This window comes from Microtus ochrogaster, chromosome 4 (genome assembly GCF_000317375.1).
Source record: "Microtus ochrogaster isolate Prairie Vole_2 chromosome 4, MicOch1.0, whole genome shotgun sequence".
Taxonomy (NCBI): domain Eukaryota; kingdom Metazoa; phylum Chordata; class Mammalia; order Rodentia; family Cricetidae; genus Microtus; species Microtus ochrogaster.
In genome coordinates, this window is record NC_022011.1 from 42,158,565 (window position 1) to 42,162,837 (window position 4,273).

Genomic DNA, 4,273 nt, shown 5'->3' on the forward strand with positions numbered 1-4,273 from the left:
AGCAGACAGGGTGAGACAATATACATACAAAAGAATTTTATAACCAAGGATCTAATTGCCCTGTTGATCTAAAACTAGGTTATGTATACTGCTGGCCTCAAACTTGCTGTAGCTCTTCCTCTGTCTTCCAGTGCTGGGGATGTAGGTATATGCCACCACTCCTGACTCTTTTTTTAAGCACCAGAGTAGTAGTTTTGAAAGCTAGACCAGACTGTAGAAAGTTTGTCTAGTTTACTGGGGAATCAGCAAAGTACTGTGCTGAAGAAAGGGAAGTGAATACTTTGGTCTTTTGATTTTTGTGCTGAGGCATCTGCACACTTTCAAGTGGTTGAGGCCCTTAAACTTGTGAAAGGGAATTTTAGTATCTGCTGATTTTCTTTCTTCATGTGTGTGTGTTTGTGTGTTGTGGGTATGTACATGTTCATGTGTTTACATGTGTATGTACGTGTTTTTGGAAGCCAGAGTTTCATGTTGAATGTCTTCCTGTCTCTACCTTATTTTTTTTTTTTTTTTTGTTTTTTGAGACAGGGTTTCTCTGTGTAGCCCTTGCTGCTGCGAACTCACTCTACAGGCCAGGCTGACCTTGAACTAAGAGATCCACCTACCTCTGCACCTCCAGTGCTAGGATTAAAGGCGTGCCCAACCACCACCTAGCAGCTTCACCTTAGTTTTTGAGACAAGATTTCTTACTGGCTTGCCAGCAAGCCCCACGGTCCTCCTGTCTTTGCTGCCCCAGTGTAACAATTATAGGCCCTGGCCACTGTGCTGGCTTTTTGCATAGGTGCTGGGAATCTGAACTCAGATCCTCAGGCTTGTGTGGGAAGCACTCTACCAACTGAGCAATCTCCCCAGATGTCTTCCTTTTCTTAAAATAAATGGACTTTATTTATTGTTTTTGCATCACTGTGGATGGAACCTAGGGCTTTGCACATGCTAAGCAAGCAATCCGCTGCTGAGCTGTGCAACCAACACCCCTTTTATGGTTTTCTTAAAATCATGAAGATGGTGTGAACTTTACATAGGAAGAGATTCTTATTTTTCTTTCTTTAAGTGAAAAATAGCAGCCTTAACTATAATATGTCTTTGGTTGTCTCCCCCTCCCTCAAGTCAGGGTTTCTCTGTAGCTTTCTTTCTCTGTAGCTTGCCCTGGAACTCGCTCTTGTAGACCAGGATGGCCTCAAACTCACAGAAATCCACCTGCCTCTGCCTCCTGAGTGCTGCGGTTAAAGGCGTGTGCCACCACCTGGTTGGTTGTTATTTTTTGATATATGGCAAAAAATAAAAAATAGATTATGGAAAGCCGGGCGGTGGTGGCGCACGCCTTTAATCCCAGCACTCGGGAGGCAGAGGCAGGCGGATCTCTGTGAGTTCGAGGCCAGCCTGGTCTTTAAGATCTAGTTCCAGGACAGGCTCCAAAACCACAGAGAAACCCTGTCTCAAAAAACAAAAAAAAAAAAAAAACAAAAAAAAAACCCCCCAAAAAACCCCCCAAAAAATAAATTATGGAGAGTTAGTAAGTCATTTTTTAAAAAAGTTCCCTTTTGATGATGGGTTGTGGTGGTGTATGCCTTTGATTCCAGCACTCAGAAAATGGTGACGGGCAGATCTCCCTGAGTTCAAGGCCAGTCTGATCTACAGATGGAGTTCTAGGACAGCCAGGGCTATGCAGAGAAACTCTCGTCTTGAAAAACCAAAAACCAAACAGACAAATAAAAACTTTTTTCAAGTTCTTCATGTTCTGGCACTCTGGTAGTCCGAAGAGTGGACGTAGAGCCCCCGGCACTCTGGACATGTGCTCTCCTACTGAGTTGTCTTTCTACACAGCTCTGTAGTTTCTCATTTTGAGGCAGGGTCTCACAGATTTGCCCAGGTTGGTTTGGAACTTGCTGTGTACCCCAAGCAGGCCACAAAGTGGCAAATCTTTGTTCCATGTTCCTTTTTTTTTAATGACATATAGCCATCTGTTGTTATGATATCCATCTATCTATCTTCTCTATATATCTATATCTATCTATGTATATATATATTTTTCTTTTTTTCCCCTGGTTTTTTGAGACAGGATTTCTCTGAGGAACATTCCTGGCTGTCCTGGAACTCACTTTGTAGACCAGGCTGGCCTCAAACTCACAGAGGTCCACCTGCCTCTGCCTCCTGAGTGCTGGGATTAAAGGCGTGTGCCACCACCCGGCAGATATTTTTTTCTTTTTCTTCCGTGCTTACATGCCATCTTTATTACAACAGGAACATTCTCTTCACTGCTGTGCTAGAATAAGGGCTGTTGCCTAGTAGGTGCTCAGTAAACAGTCCATGGACAAATGAGTTAATCTTCATCTTTTATTTCCTAGCCTCCAACTTCATATGTAGCTGAGGATGATGTTTTTGGTTGTTTTGTTTTGAGACAGGGTTTTTCTGTGAAACATTTTTGGATGTCCTGGAATAGACTGGGTCTCAAAATCACAGAGATCCATCCACCTGTCTGCCTCCAGAGTGCTGGGATTAAAAGGGTGCACCACCATTTTCTGTTCGTGGTATACACTTGTAATCTGAGCCATTCATTACTGGAGGCAAGAGGAACAAGAGTTCAAAGCCAGCCTTGACTGCTGAGTGAGTTTGAGGGCTACATGAGACCCTGTTTCAAAAACAGACACAGAAAACCTTATCCAAACAGCAATAACAAAACTGAATGTGTGTGTGTGCGCGCGCGCTACTGCGCACACATGCGCACACAATGGGTCAAACCCAAGGTCTCCTGTGTGCAAGTCAAGCCTAGGTCACAGTTCTGCTTAAGCCCGTGTATGTGTTTCTATACTTTTTAGTAATCTATTTTCTTGAGAAAAGGCTGTGCTCAGACTCTTGTAACTATAAAGCAGACATGATGTCTCCTCATTATCTGTCATTCCAGAACGGTGCTTGCTTGGTCCTGCTCCCATATGATGCTGGTACACCCGCACAGACGAGTAGAAAGCATGTCATCAAACATGTCCAGTTCTTCTCCTTTTCCTTCCTTTGTTTACTAATGTATATTTTATCAAATTTTTGTGACTCTATTTTTTAAAAGATTTATTCATTTATTATATATAGAGTTCTGCCTACATGTGTGCCTGTAGGCTAGAAGAGGGCACCAGATCTCATTACAGATGGTTGTAAACCACCATGTGGTTGCTGTGAATTGAACTTAGGACCTTTGGAAGAGCAGGAAGTGCTCTTAACTTCTGAGCCATCTCTCTAGTCCCATTTTTGTGACTCTTGAAGGATTAAGTTGACCAAAAAAGTCAAAATATTAATAAAGGACCAAGGGCTAGAAGCCCTTTTGCTTTACTTCAGGATTAGAGCCAAATAGTACCCTCCCAAGCAATTATTTGGACTAATACTTGCTTTTTTTCTCTTTTTCTGTTTCCTTTGTGGTACTTTAGCTCAAATCCAGGGCCCTGCACATGTTAGGCAAGCAATCTACCATGGAGCTACATTCCCATTATAAGTGCTTTTGGTTTTGAAATTTTAGAAGTTTGTAGGCTACTCAAAGTTCAGTCCCAGCACCCATTTGGCAGCTCACAGCTGTCTGTAATCCAGTTCCAGGGGATCTGGTGCTCTCCCCCACCCCCACCCACCCCCTTTTTTTTTGAGACAGGGTTTCTCTGTGTAATAGTCCTGGCTGTCCTGGAACTTGCTGTGTAGACCAGGCTGGCCTCAAACTCACAGTGATACAATTGCTTCTGCCTCCTAAGTGCTGGGATTAAAGGTGTGCACCACCATGCTTAGCTTGGTGTCTTCTTTCTTTACCTTCATGGGTACCAGACACCCATGGGGTACACATACACCCAGGCAAGGAACTCATAAATATATTTAAGAAAATTCAGAACTTAGACTATACTCACCTATTTTAACCCACTCTGAACCACCTTAGAAAATACGTTTTATGTATAAAGGCTGTAGTACCTCGGACAGAAAGAACTTAAGAATGCTTACAAAAATAAATATCAATTTTTTGGAGTTGGAGAGATGTCTCACAAACGTCTCTAATGGGATCAGATTCCTTCTGGTGTGAATGAAGAGCACTCATACACATAAATACATGAAAATATATGTATTTTAGGGGAGAGGGTTTGAAGCAGTTTTACTGTGTAGTCAGCTCTGGCTATCCTGGAACTCACATTGTAGACTAGGCTGCCCTCAAATTCACAGAGATCCACCTGCCTCAGCCTTCTGAGTGCTGGGATTAAAGGCATGTGCTACATGGCTAATGACTAATTTTTTTTTTTTTTTTTTTTTTTTG

General features: G+C 42.6%; 1 protein-coding gene across 8 annotated transcripts in view; it reads left to right on the plus strand.

The window, feature by feature from the left end:
* Gapvd1 (GTPase activating protein and VPS9 domains 1) overlaps window positions 1-4,273 on the plus strand; it is an 81,036-nt gene that overhangs the window by 1,725 nt on the left and 75,038 nt on the right. The window lies entirely within an intron of this gene.